Here is a 25,263-nt window from a genome sequence, read left to right on the forward strand (position 1 = left end):
GAAACGAATCTCGATGATGAATGCTAGATCGAGAATGTACGTGTCGTGTCAGCCTTACTTTGAACACTGTTTGTGTTTTGCTTCGTTGTCGAGCTTTCTCAAGTGGTTGGAAATGCCAGTAGGTGGGGGCGACTTTGGTTGCCCCCAATGAAGCCAAAGACAGTCAGCTTCAAGCCATACAATTATTATTATTATTTGTATTTATTTTTACATTTATTTTTTATTTATTTATTTATTTTTATTTATTTTTATTTATTTTTATTTATTTTTATTTTTAATTTATTTTGTATTATTGAATCTTAACAAAATAAACACATCATAGATTAACTACATAACAGATGACAAGTATGAAAATAAATAATAAAATTATAGTAATAATAATATTACGTATAAAATAATGTACACTGTTAATACTCAGGTATATATTAATTATATTCATTATATTGTTCTATACTTCACCCATTTTCCCACCTTTCCTTAAAGATATGCATTTGGTTTCTAACTCTTATAGTTGTTTTTTCTAACAACTATTCCTTTACTTTGTACTGGTCAATAATTAGGACAAACAATTGTATTTGTATTGATGAAAAACCTCTCGTGGACACTTTATAATGCAGCGAGCAACTCCTCACATGTTGCCTCTTGTTATATCAAACCATCTTCCGCTTTAAACCGACTGTTTGTCTTAATGCTCGGCTCAGACGGCATTTAAAGGATCTGCTGTGCATTAAACAAGCACTTTAGAAAGCGGCTGATGGAGAGGTGGCATGCATTAGGGCGACTATATTTGGACGATGAGCGGCGAGGCAACAAGCTGTCCCTAGCAGGATACTTTCACGTTGGATTATTGACAGCACAGACTCTCACTCCCGCGCACCACCAGACTGCTGGACACAATTCGACATTGGAAACGCTCATTAACATAATTTGAGAAGGGTCTGTCAGCAAAGTGTTCTGTGTTTGTATATATCATAATGTCAGCATATCGATTTACATTCATTGTGTACTGTAACAAGGATAGATAGATGGATAGATAGATAGATAGATAGATGGATGGATGGATGGATAGATGGATGGATGGATAGGTAGATAGATGGATAGATAGATAGATAGATAGATAGATGGATGGATGGATGGATGGATGGATAGATAGATAGGTGGATAGGTAGATAGATAGATAGATAGATGGATGGATGGATGGATAGATAGATAGGTGGATAGATAGATAGATAGATAGATGGATGGATGGATGGATGGATGGATAGATAGATAGATAGGTAGATAGATAGATAGATAGATGGATGGATGGATGGATGGATGGATAGATAGATAGATAGGTAGATAGATAGATAGATAGATAGATGGATAGATACGCATAGTTACAGCGAAAGTGAAGCAAGGTTTTGTTACATCTACATTTGAAAAGCAGTGGTGGATTGAACACACACTGTGTGCAGGAATTGTCTAACTACAGTTGTACAAACACAAAAATGCAAAAACATTTTTTCCAGCATCACCCGAGTGACGGTCCGGAGCTGAACTGTCATGTTCTGTCAGGCGAGCCTCAGTCGCTCCATTGTGTCTGCTCTGTACAACCCACTGCTCCCCACCTCACGGTGTAAACAGGAGCGTGAGCCTGACTGGCTATAAGCAGTTGAACTGAATGTATGAAGATGAAACTGCATGGCTGGCTCAAAGGTGAAGTTGACTATAACTTTGTTGAACATATTGATAGGATAAGGCTGAAACAAAAGGCGAGGACGTTGATAATAATAGAAAGTACAACTATGGGCAATTTGTGCAATGTATATATATATATATATATATAGATATGCCATTAATTACTGTGCGATATATACCTGGCTGCTACATCTTCAGAACTGTTACAGATGTGTAATTTGTTTTTGTATCTTGGGACGAATAAAGGTATTCTGATTCTGAAGTAACTAGGGTTAGGGTTAGGGGTTATTTTGCCGTCTACATCTAGAGCAGTATGGTTTTACTTCAAACACTAATCCACATTGTCTCAGTGGAGAGGCTATGGTTGCTGAAATGTGAATGATGTGAGTTTCAGGGAGAACAAATGTGACCATGCTGCTTTTCCTTACCGCCAACCACGCCGGAAGCCCCGCGTTTGTTGCTATGGCAACGTGAAATGAAGAAAGTTTGACAGGGGTTTGCCATACATTTTGAAAAGCAGTGATTGGCAGTGCCTCAAAGGTAGCACCTCGCGCTGCCCTCCCCTTCAGCTGCTGTACAGCCGCGTCAGTGTCAGCGGGTCCCTGGAGGAGGGCCGGCTGGGACTCGGGAGTCTAATTGGGGCTCGAGGACGCCTCCCTCTGCTGCTACAGCTGTGCTGCCGCCGGCTGACGGTCGGATCAAAACCCTGTGACTAGTCGAGGGGTCAGAGGTCGCCTGGTGGCTGCTCGGCATGCAGGGCCAGAGGAGGACTCCTGCTGTGTTCGTGAACTCTGACTGAAGCCCTCAGCTGCTCACTCTGTCTCTGCTGATAAGGGGAAAACACAAGGAGAACTGGCGTCCATCTTGCCTCTCTTGTTTTATCAGAGAGGCCAAGTCAGTGGACATTTTTAAACGACATCTATTAAAAGACACAAGCTTTTTATTAGCAACCCCCCACTTTAAATGTTCTTTTAGTCTTTATTATGTACCTACCTTTATATTGTTTTATTTATTTTATAGGTCTTAATCTTTTTCTTCTGTTTCTGTCGTACCAATATGTTCACTTTGTTTTATGGGGTGTTATATTTGATATTGTTGCATCGACTCAGTTGTCTCGTGTCTTATCTGTCAGAGAAACTATTATTTATTTTATTTCTATGTATTTGTATTATCATACCTCGTACCTCCTTGTGTCTATTAACCTGATACTATGTTATATGTTGCTGCATGTACCTTTTAAAGTTCTTAACAAATAATCTGAGGGGAATTTGTTATTGTTTGTTTTTAACTTGTGATGTGTCCTTTTGTGAAGCACTTGGAGCTGCATGTATTGTATGAAAAGTGCTGTATAAATAAAGCTTTATTGTTATTACTCTCTTGTCCTCTGTTGGATGTTCTTACCCTGATTTTCTATGTAATTATTCTTCTTGTAAGCTTGCCAAAAATCTAGCACCTCCCATCGTCTTGGCCAAACACTACGTCCTTGTTGTTCTTCCATGTCTGAAATACCTGAACACGGCATCAGAAGATTTTAGGTCTTTTTCTTAAAGGGCCCATGTCATGCTTATCTGGTTATCACCCGTCCCCTTGTGAGTTATGAAGGTTGTTCTGCATGTGAACGGTCTGCAGAGCCACAAACCCTCAAAGTGCACCCTGTAGCGAGTAGAACTCTAACACAGAGAAGACCTGTCTGCTGCCCCAGAACGCCTCGTTGGACATTTCTCTTTTTCCATTGTTTGCTTCCTGGGTTCTGTGACGTGTGAACACCCAGATCAACAACAAAGGACCGGATTGGCCCAAATGGACCAATCCGCAGAGCCCCTCCCCCACCAGGACCCCTTGGCTAACTAGCAGGGAGTCCCATTGACTTGCATAGAGCTCCCTGGATGGTAATAGACGAGTTGGGATGGCGGAGAAATGCTCTCCGCAGACCCATTCTCACAGCGTTATAAACCTTTTTCTCAATATCAAGCCACACTTATTGTTTCTACTTCGGCTGTGAGTGTTTGTGTGTGCTCAGGATGAGTTTAGCTGTGTCTCGCTGTATCACCGACCCGGAAACCTGTCCGCTCCTCGCAGCAGCGAGCCTCGCAACGTCCCGACCAATCAGAGCACACAGCGCTCACAGGGAGGGGGGGGGGCAGGAGCTCCAACAAGCCGTTAAGGACAGAGAGAGAACACACAGAGTATACAGAGATGCTGAGAAACCAATGTGAGTTTGGAAAATTGCACAATGTAAATATATTCTAGTCGACCTCAACAATGGAATCATGATGAGTAGAAATGGCCGTGACACGGGACCTTTAACAGCTCGACTTGTGTATTATTCACTCACATATTCATCATACATTCCTGGATACTTAAGTTACGACCAACGACATGTTTTGCCAGTTTAAGAGACCTTCAACCGACAAAATCTAATCAGTTTATTCTTAAATCCAAGTGTATTTAATACCAAATGTGTAAGAAAATCCCTCAGGGCGTTCCTGCGATATCCCAGTAATAGGAAGTATTTATATTTTTAGTTTAATATTTAATATTCCATGTGTCACATACTTGTGTATAATACCTTGCTTTATTGTTAATATGTAAATGTATATTTTCTAATTTGTATTTTACAATGCCAGTTCTTTTTATGCTGCTGCAACTCAAACATTTCCCAAATTGGGAAGAATAAAGTACTTCTAATCGTATCTTATGTACATACCTGAACACTTGATGACTTTGGGTACAGTTAGAGCAATACATTTTGTCGTACAATAGTTCATGTCAGGTAAAAGCATTATTGGGTTTCAGTTCTTTCCCGTGTCTCTTGCTGTATTGATTATCGGGCTTACGGATCAATAAAGAAAAGCGACCACATGCATCATAATTCTGCTCACCTTTCAGAAAGAAAAACGTGTTGTTGTTCAGGACTATCAATCGCCCAGATAGTGGGAAACATTTGTCTTTGTAAAAACATATGGATCCACCAAAACCGACAATCAATGAGACACCAAACTGAAAGAGATGTTTAAGCCTGAGGAAAATGAAAGTACCAGCCACTGGTTTCTCATGGAGTCGACTAAGCCCTTCACTTACAGCGCATGATTATTGCTTTCACTTCCTGCCAGAGAAGAGGGGGTGGTGTGTTTTTGTTTATTCAAATAAACAGTGTCAGTGCAGCGGTCTATGACAAACACTCAATTGAATTGCTTTTGTGATGAACAAGTCACTGCTCAGACACCTTTTTTAAATGAGGCGGGGGGGATAAATACCATGTGTTGCAGTAACTTCATTTCCATAGCAAAGGTATGACTGAACTCGGCATCCCCCCGCAACAGCTGCTTCCTCCATCCACTGCTTTATGTGTGGGGAATACATCAGTTTAAACACTGGAATGAAAAAGCCATCGGTCTATATCCACATACTGTAATCACATCTACTGTATATGCAGTTCTCATACACAGTGAATATGACAAATAACTCAATTTATATGTGTCTTGGTATACCCTGTCAAAACAAAATACACTATGCCCTTAGAAGACAATCAACTCTACTCGGAGACATTTACATATTTCCCATTTATATATCTATTAGTTGCATTTCTTTGACCTATGGCCAATGTATTTCATTGGGGTCTGAGTGTGTTAAATAGGTTTTTGCATGTAAAAAAAGCAATGAAACGCCTCCGTCGGACTCCTTTGATTACTTGGTGACATCATTATGTGCTATTGGCTATCGCTCCAACACATTGTACGTGATAGGCTGATGGGCGGGACATCTCTAAGAGGTTGACTGATACTCTGCTATCTAAAACCTCTCTCTCGCTTAGATTTGTACTGATCGGCCATCATTCTTAACGCGGATTCGGGGTCCTTAGCCTGAAAAAAAAAGGAGGTGGAGCTAATGCCTGCTCAGAACTCTACCGCAGATACTCAGCTAAATGCTGCCGTGATGAAACGCCATATCATGTTCCAAACCACATCAAGGACTATTTCTGAAACAGTATGGAGCTCAAATGCTTTCTCTCTCTCAGGTTTATCACAAGGTGAGTTCCTTTTTGATTTCCTGCTTTTTTACACATACTCTCTCCAGTACAGGTTAGCTCTGAGTGTTAGCGATGCTTGCTAATGTAAACAAAGACCATATTACTTCCATAACAGTCGGGCATTATTTCTGATAGCAACATTTCGGATAGGGCCGTGGGTCCGCATTTCAGGTATGACGACAAATCTGGATCAGCTTCGTTATTCCTCCGTTTTTAGAGATGTGGGTACGGAGGAAAAGAGAGAGGGTTTTATTTTCCGACGCTGCTTGAGTTCCCCGACACACCGGGGACACATCTTGATGTATAAAAGACGTTGAAAAGTGCATTTTGCATGATAGGTCCCCTTTAATACATCTGGCCCTCCCTCACTGTCAGGTTACCTAACAAAGTAATACCTTATTTATTGTCAGTCCTTGCCCCGGATATTTTACTTTTACCAGCCGCTCTCAGGACTGGCTTGCACTAAATGTTCCTGTAGTAAATACTAACTCTGGAAAAACAGACTTTAGATATTTTACCTTATTTGTCTGTAAACAAATTAGTTGATTGAAACTTGAAATCATAGCAGATAGTTGATGGATTTTTTTATTCCTACACCATGGACATTTCTAAAAGTCATTTATTTAGAATGTGTCATGCTCAGAGTTGGGTGTAACGCATTACAAATAATAATATTACTTTTGTCGGTAACGGAGTAGTGTAACGCGTTACTTTTATAATTCAGTAATGACACTACAGTTACTAACATTGCCCCGACAGGCGTTACTTCGTTACTTTCTATAAAATAATCACTCACGGACAGACAAGAGGGGTTTCCGCCGCAGGTTTATATACATGTAGGCCTATGTAATCTGCGCGATTTGCGAGACCACCACGTGCAGTGCTGCATAAACATGAGTCTTCTCATCTGTAAACTCCCTCAACGGGGCCCCTCGCTCTCTTTTGTTGATCGCCCTCTCACGGGTGAACAGTTCAATGTCCCGCTTCATTGTAGGAATTCTGCATTGTCTCTACCACTTTAGTTTGACCATCTCTGTTACTAAGTTATGGAATACTAAATAAATAAGTAATTAGATACCTTACCGTTACTGCGCTCATAAAGAATGATAAGAATAATGCGTCTTGAACTGGTTTCATGAATTAGTGTCTTGACGTTTCACAGACTGTTAGCTTGTTGTGCTAGCTGGTAGCCTCGAGCATATAAAAAGAAAGACTTGTGTTATGTCTTCCTTAATGCAATAGTAATTGGGCAAGTGGAGTCTCGCAGAGGCAAAACTGTGGCGCGCTTACACTGTAGGTGCGCCGCAGTCTGCGTGATCTGCCTGCAGGGAGGGGCGGGCCGGCCCTGCGAGTAAAGTAACGAGTAAAGTAACGAGTTACTTTATGTAGAGAGTAACGAAGTAGTGTAATATATTACTTTTTTAAAAAGTAATATGTAATATATTACTTTTTTAAAAGTAATATGTAATATGTAATATATTACTTTTTTTTAGTAACGACCCCATCTCTGGTCATGCTGTTATTGCATTACTATATTTATTTGTCATTACCATTATAATTGTCTATTTTATTCTGCCATGATGTACAGTATCAAGTAAATGAGATCTTGAAGCCAATGTGACTTCCTGATTAAATAAACGATATAGACGTATATGCTGACCTAAGTTCAGCGCTCATTCTGATTGTCTGCAGTTCAGTATCGTCTTCAAGCTATAAAGGTTAATAGCTCAGCAGTCACTGATGTGTGGACATTATTACACTCTGATTGTTTCTTTGGCTCCTGTGGTCTTTTATTAAGCTTTAACGAGAACAAATCAGACATGTTTCATGCTCTGAGATACCAGTAAGAGCTCAACAAAGAAACAACTGATTCCATCTTGTGTGGATGGGAATTATGTAAAGTAAATTCACTGTCAAGTCTTCTCCGATTGTAATGTCTCTTTGATGTATTTTCTCAGTCTGTTCCTGTGTAGTGTCTTTGGCAGGCGAGGCTGCCCCTTGAGGTTCTGGGCCTTTCCTAGCTTTTTATTACATGTTACTTATTAGACGCTTTTATCCAAAGCGACTTACATACTCAATACTGTGGACAATCCCCACAGGAGCAATTTGGGGTGAAGTGTCTTGCCCAGGGACACAACGACATGCTGGCTGCAGTGGAGTTTGAACCTGTCACCCCCTGATCCCAACACCAAGGCTCTATCCACTGCGCCACACGCCTCAAACCTCGCGGAAACCCCTCACAGCTGACACCGACAACAACAACAACAACAACAACAACAATGGCCGATTGTGCTCCGGCTTCCTCTGCACCTCTTCGGAAGACCAGATTCCCAGCAGGTAGCTGGTCTCCTCAGTGGACCACTGCTGCTTGTTAAGTTTCTCCATTGTTGTGTACAAGCTGGATAAAACGCGGGCTGGTTGTTGTTGTTCAGGAGTTGATCCCGCCCCTGCCCCCGCCTCGACGTAAGCGTGACGTATGCGGTGCTTTCGCTCTAGCCGGACAATTTTTTGGAGCTTGAATCTAATCCGGAGGCTGCCGTGCTGCGGTGTGAACAGGAAAACCCGGTGCTTTTCAAGCTCCAGCTCCGAACCGGCCCTGAAATGCCGTTGGTGTGAATGAGGTCTTTGAGTCGTCCTATATGGTCGCGATTCCTCAGGATACTGGGCTTGAATTATGTTATTTGGCGTCAAACTCTTGAGCCATTTAAACTATGCCAGTGAGGAGTTAGTGTATAAGCCAAGAAAAAGGTTAGATTATACGATCTTTACAAGCCCAATCCCTACAAAACATCACCAGACAAATCCACTTCGACTCCTGCAAGGCGCTTAATGACAGAGCAAGCAGACATCTGAGAGCTGACATTATCATCCCGGAGGACAAAGACGCTATTATAAACTGATTAGGTGGAGGAGAGCAGGATGGAAATCACTCTTGAATCTTTTTTTAACCATTAATTAGTGGTTCTGTCAGTGGGATCATTCTGCGGGGATGACTAATGCGCAGAGCTTTCCCACCGCTCTTCATGACCAGTTGGTACAGTGCTGTCACATTTGCATATGTAGCTCTGACAGCAAAGACAAATCCCATCAGCTAATAATGTAGCTGGAGTTCTGTGTGCAGCGCATGTAGTTCACGAAACACTTTCCACCTCTTCCATTCAAACACTATGACATACAAGCAGAAGCATATCCGCCTTACATCAGTAATTGGTCGCCTGTAAAAGGAATACGTTGTGCAACAGTCCTGGAGAGTATGAATATATCAACTTGCACCTCCACTGAATGTCAAGTGTTGTATCAAACTTATTTAGATTGAATGTAATGTGAAACACAATGTGTTTCTTATCCTGGTCAAATATCCCTGGTATTACAGGAGCTTGAGCTTCAGCCTCAGGATCCATGTATCTGTGATCCTCTCCAGAATGGAAGGAGTCATCACATACACAGCATAAACTAGTTCCTGAGCAGTGTCCTTCACATGCTGAGGGAGTCACACAGTCACACAGTCACAAGGTGGAGGAATGCCGCTTCTTGTTATCATACATCCTGTCATGAATACAATACTGAGTTTTTTCTCAAAATAATGACTTTTTCTCAAAATAATGACTTTTTCTCAAAATCATGACTTTTTCTCAAAATTATGACTTTTTCTCAAAATCTCAATTATGACTTTTTCTCAAAATCTCAAAATTATGACTTTTTCTGAATACTTCAAAATGTTAATAATCCCTCGTCCCCGGCTTGAGTTTAAGCCTCAGGATCCATGTGTTTCTGATCCTCTCCAGAATGGAAGGAGTCATCACATACATCAACTAGTTCCTGAGCAGTGTCCTTCACATGCTGATATCCAAGAGAGGGAGTCACACAGTCACAAGATGGAGGAATGCCGCTTCTTGTTATCATACATCCTGTCATGAACACAATACTGAGTTTTTTCTCAAAATAATGACTTTTTCTCAAAATCATGCTTTTTTCTCAAAATTATGACTTTTTTCTCAAAATTATGACTTTTTCTAAAAATAATGACTTTTTCTCAAAATCATGACTTTTTCTAAAAATAATGACTTTTTCTAAAAATAATGACTTTTCCTCAAAATCATGACTTTTTCTCAAAATAATGACTTTTTTCTCAAAATTATGACTTTTTCTCAAAATCATGACTTTTTCTAAAAATAATGACTTTTTCTAAAAATAATGACTTTTTCTCAAAATAATGACTTTTTCTCAAAATCATGCTTTTTTCTCAAAATTATGACTTTTCTCAAAATCATGACTTTTTCTAAAAATAATGACTTTTTCTAAAATTATGACTTTTTCTCAAAATCATGACTTTTTTCTCAAAATCATGACTTTTTCTCAAAATCATGACTTTTTTCTCAAAATCATGACTTTTTCTCAAAATTATGACTTTTTCCTCAAAATCATGACTTTTTCTCAAAATTATGACTTTTTCTCAAAATCTCAATTATGACTTTTTCTCAAAATCTCAAAATCATGACTTTTTCTGAATACTTCAAAATGTTAATAATCCCTCGTCCCCGGCTTGAGTTTAAGCCTCAGGATCCATGTGTTTCTGATCCTCTCCAGAATGGAAGGAGTCATCACATACATCAACTAGTTCCTGAGCAGTGTCCTTCACATGCTGATATCCAAGAGAGGGAGTCACACAGTCACAAGATGGAGGAATGCCGCTTCTTGTTATCATACATCCTGTCATGAACACAATACTGAGTTTTTTCTCAAAATAATGACTTTTTCTCAAAATCATGCTTTTTTCTCAAAATTATGACGTTTTTCTCAAAATTATGACTTTTTCTAAAAATAATGACTTTTTCTCAAAATCATGACTTTTTCTAAAAATAATGACTTTTTCTAAAAATAATGACTTTTCCTCAAAATCATGACTTTTTCTCAAAATAATGACTTTTTCTCAAAATCATGCTTTTTTCTCAAAATTATGACTTTTTTCTCAAAATTATGACTTTTCTCAAAATCATGACTTTTTCTAAAAATGACTTTTTCTAAAAAAAATGACTTTTTCTCAAAATCATGACTTTTTCTAAAAATTATGACTTTTTCCTCAAAATCATGACTTTTTCCTCAAAATCATGACTTTTTCTCAAAATCATGACTTTTTTCTCAAAATTATGACTTTTTCTCAAAATCTCAAAATTATGACTTTTTCTGAATACTTCAAAATGTTAATAATCCCTCGTCCCCGGCTTGAGTTTAAGCCTCAGGATCCATGTGTTTCTGATCCTCTCCAGAATGGAAGGAGTCATCACATACATCAACTAGTTCCTGAGCAGTGTCCTTCACATGCTGATATCCAAGAGAGGGAGTCACACAGTCACAAGATGGAGGAATGCCGCTTCTTGTTATCATACATCCTGTCATGAACACAATACTGAGTTTTTTCTCAATCATGCTTTTTTCTCAAAATTATGACTTTTTTCTCAAAATTATGACTTTTTCTAAAAATAATGACTTTTTCTCAAAATCATGACTTTTTCTAAAAATAATGACTTTTCCTCAAAATCATGACTTTTTCTCAAAATGACTTTTTTCTCAAATTATGACTTTTTCTCAAAATCATGACCTTTTTCTCAAAATAATGACTTTTTCTCAAAATTATGACTTTTTCTCAAAATCATGACCTTTTCTCAAAATAATGACTTTTTCTCAAAATCATGCTTTTTCCTCAAAATTATGACTTTTTTCTCAAAATTATGACTTTTTCTAAAAATTATGACTTTTTCTAAAATAATGACTTTTTCCTCAAAATTATGACTTTCCTCAAAATCATGACTTTTTCCTCAAAATTATGACTTTCCTCAAAATCATGACTTTTTCCTCAAAATTATGACTTTTTTTCAAAATTATGACTTTATCTAAAAATTATGACTTTTTCTAAAAATTATGACTTTTTCTAAAATAATGACTTTTTCCTCAAAATCATGACTTTTTCCTCAAAATTATGACTTTCCTCAAAATCATGACTTTTTTCTCAAAATCATGACTTTTTTCTCAAAATTGAATACTTCAAATGTTAATAATCCCTGGTCCCCGGCTTGAGCTTCAGCCTCAGGATCCATGTATCTGTGATCCTCTCCAGAATGGAAGGAGTCATCACATACAGAGCATCAACTAGTTCCTGAGCAGTGTCCTTCACACGCTGATATCCAAGAGAGGGAGTCACACAGTCTCAAAATGGAGGAATAGAAAGCAGTATTTAATGTCTACTTCAGATTAGCTCCACGTCAGAAATGAGCATGCTTGATGTCTCTCTCCATAGAGGCTGAATCATCATGTTCATCACATAGCTATCATCTGCCTCAAACAGTCCTGATGCTCTTCTGGGTCATCACACATCCTGTCATGTTCACAGCTACAGTTGGGATACCTCATGTTACTCTCATGTTGGAAGAGGACGTTCAGCATTTTCCCAACAGTCTCTGACAAAAAGAGTTGAGTACGTAAGTGTTTGTGAGACATTACTTGAAGTCAGTGAAAACAATGCTTCCTCATGCTGTCATCAAGATATCAGAATGTCTTCATAGGCAACATAGGTAGACTCCTGGTGTGATCTGCAAAGCTTTAATTGCTCCAATCTGTTGTTTTAAAGACAGCCTGAACTCACGTGGTTATTCTTGTTTTCATGGATTTCTTTCAACATGACGTGCAGGTACACAATTATTTTTGTATTACATGTTAACCAAAGATTTAAAGAGGCTCTACAATTCTCTAGAATCCGAAATGGATGGCAGTCTGATTTCCATTTGCATGTAGATTATATAAGTGTGAAGTAGAAAGTGAACATGACAGATGTGGGATTTAAACCATAGCTGTTATGTCTCAAGTTGCTCCTGGAATTGTTGGGTCCTGGAACCAGTTGTTACACATATTTGGTGTTTAAAAAATCACTACCACAATACCACAGAAAAACACCTAAAGAAAAAAGAATTGAAACATTCCTGCTGTTATCAATTGCTCAGAAACCCCCATTGTGTCAATATAGAAAGCCAGGAATCAGGTTTATCTCGAGGCTTTTCAATCGGGAGAGACGGTTTTGAGTGATGCATATTTATCGCACAGATGAACAAGTGAATGTAATGGTAATGTTGGCGATGTAGGCCCCGTTGTGCAGGAAGTATCATTCGGGAACCGATCCAATGAAACCCCCCTGGGGTCTAGACCCTGGTGGTGGTGAATGGATAGTTGGGGTCGGTCGGAGGGGGAGGGGTTTGGCTTGACCCTGGATTCAGAGGGACGGGAGGAGAGGAGGGGTGGAGGAGGGTTGTGTCGAGTCACCTGAAATGACAGCTGTCAGAGGGGAAGAGCAGATTACAAAGGTTTGACAGAGCGCTATGATAGGCTCTTGGAAATAGAGCAAAGTGATTGGTTAGTAGTGCTGGGGGGAAACGATTATTTTGAAAACGATTAATCGGGCGATTATTTGATCGATTAGTCGACTAATCTAACGATTATTTTTCTGTTGTTCAATTCATAAAAAACGTAATGTAAAAAAAACGTAATGTAAACAAAATAAAATGTTTCACGATACTGTGTCTCAGGGGATCTTAATATTTAAGAACCTATTAATGTGTTATACCAGATTAACGGGAATAATCTCAGCTAACTGACGATACAAACCATGTTTACCAAAACAAAACACAAGTCTCATAAGAAGCATCTAAATGACCCCTGAGCGAAAAATGCTAACGGACATTGGCACAGAACTCAAGATAAAAGTACCCTTATTACTTATCGTAGCTGCACATACAAGATATCCGATTAAAGCTGAGACTCCACAGAGTATGTAGGTATATAGTTTCATCACTGAGTGATCCGGACTCGCGACAGGGGAAGCAAATACAGTCATCACAACACGTACCTTTACAGAGCTTCTAGGGAGATCGTCTCATCACCGTAGCTGTCAATCTGATCAAAAGACGTGTTCAATGGCATTAAAACCAGAAAAAACGCGGCTGAATCGGTTAATCCATAGGTTTTTAACGTCTCTGTATAAAAGAATGATTGAATTTATAATCCATAATTCCATTTTAATGTAAAAATCGGAGAGCAAATGCTAGCTGCTAATGGTAGCCACCACAGCTAGAACTGCTTGTTGCTGTGGGTGACCCACGTGTGTGTAGCGACGCGTCGACGCGGAAATATGTCGTCGACGATATTTTGAAGTCGATGCGTCGACGTTGTCGACGCGTCGCTACAGCACTATTGGTTAGACTGAAGAGTGACGCCCCTGTCACTTATTGAGAGGAGAGAGAGTAATAACATACATGAATGAGAAAGACGGTCTTCCTGGTTGAACTTGCGCTAAGCTTCATTTGTCCATTTCCACGAACAAAAGCCTGTGTTACACTACAGCAACGAGAACAAAGGCCAAAAGCATAATTGAGCCTCTTTCTTCCTTTAACACGTCCGTCTCTCTCTGTATATTTAAGTATGGCGATTCCATTGGTTTTCAGTAACGATAGGGGTATCTTTACCTTGAGTTCTGTGCCAAGTGCGTTCGCTCCGGGGTCATTTAGACGCTTCTTATGAGACTTGTGTTTTGTTTTGGTAAAAATGGTTCATATCGTCAGTTAGCTGAGTTTCTTTCCGTTAATCTGGTATGACACATTCAAAGGTTTTTAAATATTAAGAAGCCCTGAGACACAGTTTCGTGAAAAAACTACCCGCCGCACCCGGATTAGGGGCTCTCGGGTTTAACAGGTTAATGTGTTTTCTGCATTATTATTACATGTCTTTTGTTAGACGCTTTTATCCAAAGCGACTTACAGACAACCGTGTTCTACTCTTGGAGCGTCTAAGGAGATAAATGTGTATACGATTGTATAGATGTGTGTGCAAGTACGTATTGTATGTATGTATATTATGTGTGAAGAAGACGCCTTCATCACAGTTGGCATAGGGGCATGGTAAAAGCCACACTGAGGGAAACATATTAATAACTTAGCTGGACTTTGGTAAAATAAAACCCAAGTCATTATTTGTTCAAAACAGCTTTATTTGAAGTCATACACACCAATGCTGTGCCAAAGTAACCTGCTTACCCTCTCGTTCAAGGTTGTGAAGTCCAAACAGAGCTGCAGCCTTAAGTAGAGGCTCAATCAGTGGAAACACCTGTGCTCAATTGGAGCATACCATGAAGTGCACGGGCGACAATTTTCTTCCAAGTGTAAAAGTGTTATTGTTTAAGGCTTCTGTGGTCAGACATGTAGAACATGTTGACCTATTTAATTTATTGTGTTTAATTAGTTTGAATTACATTTTGAATATGTTTGTAGATGATAAGAATAACAGTAATTAAGGGTATAAATAGTGGATTGTCCTATGGGGAGGGCTTAACATATATACACCTCTGTGTGCTTTGGAGTTAGTCTGACTGGCTGTAGAGCAGAGAGGTAAGTTATATTTCTTCGACCTGTACATATATTGAGGTTTGTTTTTCCGTCTATTCTGGACTGTCGATCCTTGTTACTTTGTGTTCTTTCAGCTAGTGATGGCGAGATGAAGCCTTATGAAGCTTTCCAGCCAATTGGTTCGCAAAAGGGTTCATCTCATGAGGCTTCATCATGGGCTTCATCTGAACACAAACCCCCCTGCTGGTCAAAGTGTGTACAACAGGCAGATTGGACATCTCAACAGTGTGCTCTCTCTCATACCGAGTTCCCAACGAGTAAAGCCTTAGAATACCTCTAAACAACGAACATTAAATCATATTTTCATGTCAACAATATAGTATTTATTCCAGTTTAATGATTGTGATTGAAAAGCCTAAGGAGGCTGGTAAACATTGCAAAGAGGGATTTGTGTTCCTTAATAATATTCGTAAACTTAACCATGTTGTAGCCTGGGCTAAACCATATCAAAGAATACATTTATTAACTACATTATCTCATTTAGCTGTAGCTTTTATAAACAACAACAAATACGTATTGTTCAGTCGTTGAACCAGGGACCCTGCGGTCATGAGTCAACTGCTTTCCAGCTGAGCCACAGCACACACGCTAAAGCTGCCTGAAAACACTGCAACATATTTAGTCCTGTATTTATTAATCTATTTTTGTATTCCTACATTTATTTATGCTTGTATCTATTTATACTTATGACATGTTCCGACCTCTATATGAGTGAGGGTCTGAGCTCTTGATTGCATCGTGTCACCGGGCCCGGGTACAGGAGGGGTAATATGGTTCTTACTATACATCCATGGGTATTATGAGCATCGTGGTTCAACGGTTCAACCGATCTGAATGGCTTCGTGAAGCAGTCACGTGGTATCGACAGGCAGCGAGGCTTCGTTTGTCATCGATGACGTCACTGGCTCAAAACGATGCAAGCCTCGATACGTGCTTCACAAAAAGCTTCGGGGATTACTCGACACACGCTCCGAAGCCTCGGCGCAATACGTAACATCACTAGTACATATATTGAGGTTTGTTTTTCTGTCTTTTCTGGACTGTGGATCCTCGTTACTTTGTGTTCTTCAGCATTGTGGCTGTTAATAAAAGCACTTATTGATGCTTTTTTTGTGACTAGCCATCTTATTTAATTCCTAGTTGAGTATGAGAAAAACGACACCCTCTGTCCTTAGACCCTCTGTCCTTAGACCCTCTATCCTTAGACCCTCTGTCCTTAGACCCTCTGTCCTTAGACCCTCTGTCCTTAGACCCTCTGTCCTTAGACCCTCTGTCCTTAGACCCTCTGTCCTTAGACCCTCTATCCTTAGACCCTCTGTCCTTAGACCCTCTGTCCTTAGACCCTCTATCCTTAGACCATCTGTCCTAGGGACTCTGTCCTTAGACCCTCTGTACTTAGACCCTCTATCCTTAGACCCTCTGTCCTTAGACCCTCTATCCTTAGACCCTCTATCCTTAGACCCTCTGTCCTTAGACCCTCTGTCCTTAGACTCTCTATCCTTAGACCCGCTGTCCTTAGACCCTCTATCCTTAGACCCTCTATCCTTAGACCCTCAGTACTTAGACCCTCTATCCTTAGACCCTCTGTCCTTAGACCCTCTATCCTTAGACCCTCTGTCCTTAGACCCTCTGTCCTTAGACCCTCTATCCTTAGACCATCTGTCCTAGGGACTCTGTCCTTAGACCCTCTATCCTTAGACCCTCTGTACTTAGACCCTCTATCCTTAGACCCTCTGTACTTAGACCCTCTATCCTTAGACCCTCTGTCCTTAGACCCTCTATCCTTAGACCCTCTATCCTTAGACCCTCTGTCCTTAGACCCTCTGTCCTTAGACTCTCTATCCTTAGACCCGCTGTCCTTAGACCCTCTATCCTTAGACCCTCAGTACTTAGACCCTCTATCCTTAGACCCTCTGTCCTTAGACCCTCTGTCCTTAGACCCTCTGTCCTTAGACCCTCTATCCTTAGACCCTCTGTCCTTAGACCCTCTGTCCTTAGACCCTCTATCCTTAGACCCTCTGTCCTTAGACCCTCTGTCCTTAGACTCTCTATCCTTAGACCCTCTGTCCTTAGACCCTCTGTCCTTAGACCCTCTATCCTTAGACCCTCTGTCCTTAGACCCTCTGTCCTTAGACCCTCTATCCTTAGACCCTCTGTCCTTAGACCCTCTGTCCTTAGACCCTCTATCCTTAGACCCTCTGTCCTTAGACCCGCTGTCCTTAGACCCTCTATCCTTAGACCCTCAGTACTTAGACCCTCTATCCTTAGACCCTCTGTCCTCAGACCCTCTGTCCTCAGACCCTCTGTCCTTAGACCCTCTGTCCTTAGACCCTCACATCGTACAAGGAAACACTTCCAGAGAACACCCACAGTTCAAAGGGAACATGGGAGAAACCTCAGGGAGAGCAGCAGAGGAGGGATCCCTCTCCCAGGACGGACAGACGTGATTACACACAATGTGTAATCGTTTCTAAAACATAGTAAGCATTTCTTCTTATCCAAGATGACCCCGTCTGCTTTCATACCGTTTGTTCATTCACAAAAACAAAGTTTCACAATTGCTTCCTATATCGTGAATAGAATAAGTACATGTAAAGGTTGGAAACGATATATATTCCAGACACTGATGAGTGTTTCTGCAGATCCCATTCGTCTCAGCCTCACTGTCTTTGTTGCCTGAAGGTTCGCTGAAGTCCCTCCTGCCAGGTGAACGAATCCCTCTGTCCTCCACAGAGACAGCTTTATTATAAACCAGGGAGCTGTTTGAGGATAAGCCGGCTGCACATCATGACTTTGTATGCTGGCTAAGATCTCCCTGACACCCTGAGAAATAAAACATGATGCCTGGGTCCTTAAAGCACCATCTCTACATGCGACCAGCACCAATGACACCTCTGGTTTAATATGTAAGGCACACAGGGTAATACATCTATGATGCTATAGTGGTACACAGAGATTTATGACACACAACAAGCTATTAAGGAGCTGTATGTGGTGGGGTAATCAGGGGGGGAAATGGGGTGGAAATTCTCTTCTTCATGCCCCATTGATTCATCCTTCAGTGAAAGAAACCTCCCCATTATGCACACCTCATCTAAAAGAGCCCGAGGATGATCGTTGAGGGCCCGCAGTACACTGATCCCAGGTCTGTTGAGAGGTCAACGGAGGTCCTCCCTGCAGCATCTGGACTCTCAGGAGGCGGGCATAACAGCCTGATGCATGGAGTGTTGATAATATCGCTGCATGAGCACGTGAGAGGTGAAACATGTCCCTGTGGCAGAGGGAGGGAGAGCTGCTTCACAACACAAGGCACAGTGAATATGATCTCTTACTAGATGCCTTTAATGCAAGCCTTTTTTATAGATAATAATAATACAAGATTACATTAGTGTAGCGCCTTTCAAGGGACCCAAGGCCGCCTTGCATGGTGAACAAATAAGAGGGGAAAATAATAAAGTAAAAGTTAAATGAATCGCATGTGTGTTTTCTTTCTGGATTACACACAACGACAATACAGTTGAGTGTGTCGGTTGTTCATCAATGTGTATACGCTTTGTGCTAGTAACCCTAACGGTACGTCCACACGGCAGCTTTAGACGAATCTTCCACCGCTTCCACCGCTTCTCTGCCCATTGACTTTGAATGGGGATGACGTCACTTTGCCTCGCTTTTCGCCGAACTGCATTGTGGGGGAGCGAAGCGAAGATTTCCAGGATTTCCAGGATTCAAAAGTCGAGCAATGTTCAACTTTTGAAGCTGAGCTGGAAGCGCCAGCCAATCAAACACGTTTATGCAAATCTGACAGTAGAAGCGCTAGCCAATCAAACCGCGTGTAAGCAGGGAGAGCCAGACCGCAGTTCATTTCCTCATATTCCAAACGAGAAGTTACGGTAGCAAATCACTCGGTTCTTTACGACCAGAACTATTAACGGGATACAAACCGGAGGAACCAGTCATGGAGGGAGGTGGCAGAGACAGTGGGTGGAACTGGTAGGGTTTCGCCTGTTTGGGGAGTTTATATATATATATATTGCTCACATAAAATCCCCGGGGTTTTTTGCTTTGTATGTCGGGGGCGGGAGATTCATGTGATTGGTTGTTGGTCGCGTGGCTCGAAAAAAATCCCCAAGCTGTCAGACACGCCCAGCTCCAAGATTTTCAAGATTTTTGAAAAGCTGCTGTGTGGACGTACCGTAACCCATTTATGAACAATATACGTACATCTGACAACAAAAATAGTTATAAGATAAGACTTTATTTATCCCGAAGGAAATTGTTGTGCCAGAGTTACAAAAATACAATGAACACAGCAGCATAATAGTGAAACTGTACACTACAAGTTATATTTCGAACAGTTAAAGGCAGTGGCGAACCGTCAGGGCCTTCAAGGTATTCAGAGAATACCCTGGAACACTCAGATAAAACAAAAAATCGATTTAATTATATAAATAAAATGTATATTAAATGAGAATGGTATCCGTGTTGTTGATCTGTAATATCACAGTGTTACGTTGATTTGTTTGTCCTTCTCGATGCACTTCGCATTTCAGTGGGTTTGTGTTAGGAAAGAAAGCAACCAATCAGATCTTGTTCTGGGTCTCTGGGTAGAATATCCTTCAACCAGGTATTCTACATCCTTGATCGAAGGCCCTGGCCGTTGCACTGACTGAGAGCGTACGTTTGGACTGACAGTTTGATCAACCAATCATATATTGATTTGTAGCCAATGGGCGTGTTCTTTCAGAGTTCCCCTCGGTTCCAGGGTGCTCTAGAAGGCCCGCTAGTTAACTGGCTCGAGACAGAGGATCTATATGAATGCCACGAAGCAATTCATGCCGTTTTATTGTTTTTAACGTTGGAATGACAAGTGCAACAGGTGAAGATGAAGTTGTTGCGGAATTGTTGTGAGCAGACCCGGCGTCATGGGCGGGCCCCATGGGGCCGGGCCCGCCCATCCAGGATTTGGGCCCGCTGTTTTAATCAGGGCTGAATACAACATTTTAATTGTTTTATTATTATGTTCAGTGGCGGCGCCAGGGTATACTTGGGTAGGCTACAGCCATACCAAGAAATGGCTTAGCCCCACCATGAAAAATGATTTTAAAGTAAGCTAAATAAAGTCTGCCAACTCGCGCGGAGTAAATTGCACAGACAGCAGTTAGTAAGATTGATTTCAGCAGCCGCTTGTCTGGAAATACCGAAGACTAGAAACGGTTTGAAAACTTTTGTCACATAGTGATCGTCTTCTCAATAGAACATCTTTGATAATGTCTTCTGGCCAATCAGAATCACGATAACGACGTGGTGTTGTTGCAGGAAGTCCTGACGGAGAATACTTTTGGTGTAGTAAATCTCTATATACATCGATACAACATTACGTGTTGATAGAAATCACGTAATGAAATAAGACCCCACGGTTTGATGATTGATGTGTGGGCTGTCTTTCATGTTGACACACAGAACAATGGGGGCTATCCACCCTTATCCACCATGTAAAGTAATTCACAGCCTCTTCCCTCTTCTCTCTGTGAGGAGCAGCAGGTTCAGCTTTCAGAACAAAGTAACAAAAAACTGAAATGGCATTCATTTTTTTAAATATGTAGTAATAGATTTATTTATTTTTCTTCTCAAGAGAGGACCAGAATGTGTATCTTATGTTAGTATTTCAAAAAATCTCCCCAGACCCCCCTGTAGGGGTTGGGTTTTCAGCATGTCAACCTGTCAAATGTGTTGACCGTGGTTATGATAAGAAACCGGAAATAAGGTCTAGAAACAATATATATTCCTACGACCAAAGATACATCAGTATATACCCGGCTTGTGAATGTACAAATTCAAATGTAGCTTCAATGTGTCATATTTAGTCACATAACATCTGCCTAAATAAACTACTAAACATCAGCATGCCGGACATTAGTTGCCTTCAGCTTAGTGATGAAGATTCTCAGCCATGCGACCTTGATGTATTTATACAGCTTTTTACTTCTACCAATTGTATTTACGCTTGAAAAATCACAAAGTGTTAATATGTGGAGATTACCATGCAATCCAACACATGTTAAGTATCGTGCATGTGTGCTATACATTTATTTTCTGCAATATACGGAAATCCAATGGGAAAATCCTGATTCCTGTCACAGGATGAACATATAACTCGAGTGGGACATACGGTTATTCCATATTTCATTGACTCAATCGAGTGGTGCATGAATGAGTCCTAAAACCCTGGAAATTAGTTAGCATTTTACCATTTCTAGTTCCCTTATCTTAAAGTCAAAACTATTTTGAACATGTAGGTATGTAAGGTCTGTAGTTATCATTCTTTCACACACAGTGACGTCACGAGCTACCCACAATGCAACGCGCGCCATATATATATATATATATAAATACATAAACACGCCATTTTCCTGGAGGTGCAAATATCCTGGAGGTGCTAATATAAACAGCTAGCTAACGTAGCCAGGCAGAGCGCACTAGGTTTTTTTTCTGAATTAACGACCAAAGAAATCGCTGCATGTCTTCGGATTACATCTCTGGACTTGAGGGGTGTGCTCTCGGTCGTTACCAGCGTGAACTAGAGCTGTGTGGGTTGTCCGATTGCCCTTACAGACTGCCTGCAGATGGAAAAACGACTCTCGAAAGTGGCCTTCGTCGATTTTGGCTGCATCTACGTCTATCTTCTGGAAACACCAGGGGCCTATGCTACGAAGCTGGTTCAACCTAACCTGGATATGTTTGAGTTAGCCGGTTGGCCTAATCCAAAACATACGCGCTCTCGCTAAACTGTCCTACGACGCGGGTTATCGAGTGGATCGCTCAAGCCAGCCGTGTCCTATCTAGTGAGGTGCGCGTTCACATGAAAGGGGTGGTATCTGGAGCATTCGACCAATCACAAACATGGAGAAGCGCACTGACAGCGCAGCGTCATACTTCCTGAATGAAAAGTGAACTTTAATACTAGTCAAAAATGAAGAAGTTAAACTTTAAACATCCATGACTTAAACACTTGATCAGGATCAAAGCCACATAGCTGCACCTGCAAGGTGAATACAGCTGGTAACAGAACACGTGTTTGAATGCGTACATTAACAGGTTTATGATATCACTGCCCCGTCTAAGACACGATCTGACTTTAATTACTTTTGACTCGAGTGTTTCGTCAACTTATGTGTTGCTTAAAATAATCCTTCTGCATCCAGTCTGTGACACTGTGAGTGTTGCACGGCCAGATACGGCTCAGCTGACTCAGATCAGGAGATATGATACATTATGAAGTGATATGCCGCGGACTGTACTTAATGTTACTCTGATCCGGTTACTGATGTTGTGGCAGATATTTAAGTAAGCTTTCTTAACGCTAATGTTATAATAGTCAGATTGCTCTGGAGATGGAGGTGATATTCTATTCATGTTCACGTTCACACAGTCGGTGATTTTTGCCGGCCGTCTTTCCTGCAACGGCAGTTTTTCTGTATTTCCTTTCTCCTGTAATATGACTTGATCGCTTTAAACTCCGCACACTGAGCTCTGATTGGTCAGCAGGCGGTGCTTTCACTGAGTTGAGCTCTTAGCCTGCAACCTAACCTGGTCCCGACCAGGTTAGCCGCTAAGCATCAGTTACCATGGAGATCTAGCCTGCTAAAAAGAGAACCAGCTTCGGATGACCGGAAAGCCGGAGTTTTCCCTGAATTTAGCCGGCTAAGCGAAAATCCTGCTTCGCAGTATACCCCCCTGGTGAACACCCCACCTGTCACAATAATATTATCATGCCATTGCATATATGTAGTATTTTAGAGTTGACTAGATATTGATTAAGGCAATAGACTATGATATTCAGTACAGGAAGCTTAGCAACACCTAGACGGTGTACGGCTGCTTGCACCTCGCGTAAAACGGCGGATACTGGAAGTACGGTGTCGCCCTCGGCCCAATACCCGTATGTGTGTGTGAAAGAATAAGCTGAGGAGATTCTAACGTTTAGTTTCACGACATAAAATACGAACCTGACTCGTGACTGTGCGAGTACGAATGTCATCATCAAGCCGAACATCAGGCTTAACCGCGATAAGCACTCGTTCCTGCCTCTGTCCATTAAGCTTCTTAATGTTCAATGACATTTTAAATGTTGGCCATGAGGGTTGTGCAATAGGTCGCCATTGTTTGTATATGTTCATGGATGCGGAACTGCATGACGGAGTCCAGAACTAATGTCCTTACAGGGACAATAAAGGATATCGTATCGTATCGTGTTGCCTTCAGCTTAGTGTTGAGGATTTCTAGCTTTTGAGTTCTGCTGAATGCATTGCATGGTGTTAATATGCGGAGATCATCATCAGAGTTGGGTGTAACGCGTTACTGTAATAATATTACTTTGTCGGTAACGGAGTAGTGTAACGCGCTACTTTTATAATTCAGTAATCACACTACAGTTACTAACATTGCCCCGACACGCGTTACTTCGTTACTTTCTAAAATCAGTCATAATCAAACCTCAACCAACACCTGCAAAGAACACATGCTAAGGTGAAGCTAACGCACATAGCTGTTGTTTATTTATATCACACGTAGTCTGTTCTTCTTCTCTGTTTTCCGGTTGTTGCCTGTTTTGAATGACGAATACACACTACCGCCGCCTGCTGGTAAGGAGAGTTATTGCCACTTACGCATGCGCAGTCCGTACGTGCTCGGCTGAAGTCTTTGTGGTGTCTGGTTCCAGTGCAACACATGGCCAACACGTAGGAGAACATGCTGACGCAAGAGAGCAGAGATAGACTGCGCAAAATATACAGATAGCAGGAGACAGAGGACAGCCACGGTCAGATAGCAGGAGACAGAGGACAGCCACGGTCAGATAGCAGGAGACAGAGGACAGCCACGGTCAGATAGCAGGAGACAGAGGACAGCCACAGTCAGATAGCAGGAGACAGAGGACAGCCACGGTCAGATAGCAGGAGACAGAGGACAGCCACGGTCAGATAGCAGGAGACAGAGGACAGCCACGGCCAGATAGCAGGAGACAGAGGACAGCCACGGTCAGATAGGAAAACATTCAGGATCTGGATCAGTCTTATGCGACAATGGAAACTGAACTAAAGAGAACATTTGAAACTTCAGCAGTCTGCGTGATCTGCCTGCAGGGAGGGGCGGGCCGGCCCTGCGAGTAAAGTAACGAGTAAAGTAACGAATTACTTTATGTAGAGAGTAACGAAGTAGTGTAATATATTACTTTTTTTTAGTAACGACCCCATCTCTGATCATCATGCAATGCAACACATGTTAGGTATCATGCATGTGCTATACATTTGTTTTCTGCATGACACGGACATCCAATAGGTAAATCCTTTTTCCTTTGCGATGCTAACTTCCAGGACAGCCTACAAACATCATCACTGCACCACTGTTTTTGCAACAACAGCAGTAAATACACTATCCATTTAAAAGAAGTACGCCCTATGGTAAAGATATTTTCTGTCATCTCTTTGATTTGACATTTCCTTTTATTGTATGTGTTGCCACTGGGCTTGCTTCTCTGTGATGGCAGGATGACATGGAGGGGTGACTCTGGCACAAAGTGGCCCCTGAGCGCTTCCACGGCCAAAGCTGAAAGCAGAGCAGCCGCACGGTCAAGGTTATGATGCGGTGAAAGCCTTTTTCCTCATATTCCTGCGCTTTAGGCAACTGTGGAACAATTTCAGGGCTTTGTGCGGCTTTGTGCGAGTCCCCTAACATGTCATTTAAATTCTGAGTGTGAAACCAAAAGCTTTAAAGCCTCGTCCTCACAGGAGCAAGCGGAGAGATTCCGCGGAGGATCAAACAGTGATACCCGTTTTGTAGTCAATTTACGACAAAACACCTCACTGTTAACATTCTGATTAAGATCCTGTGGCTTAATTTGATTCACTGTTTTTTTTTCATTCGGCGCTTCAAAGTTTCTAATTAAGAAGATACAGAAAAGGGAAAAAAAAAACCACTCTTCAAAGTGAGAATCTTTAATTAATACTGCAGAGAGGAGAGAGAAGCTTTATTGATCTTTTACAAGTTTCAATTAACTAAGTGAGTTACTTTGACTGCTGTGATACACTCACAGCAGCTTGTTCCTAAAGC

This window comes from Pseudochaenichthys georgianus, chromosome 11 (assembly GCF_902827115.2).
Source record: "Pseudochaenichthys georgianus chromosome 11, fPseGeo1.2, whole genome shotgun sequence".
NCBI classification, from domain to species: Eukaryota; Metazoa; Chordata; class Actinopteri; order Perciformes; family Channichthyidae; genus Pseudochaenichthys; species Pseudochaenichthys georgianus.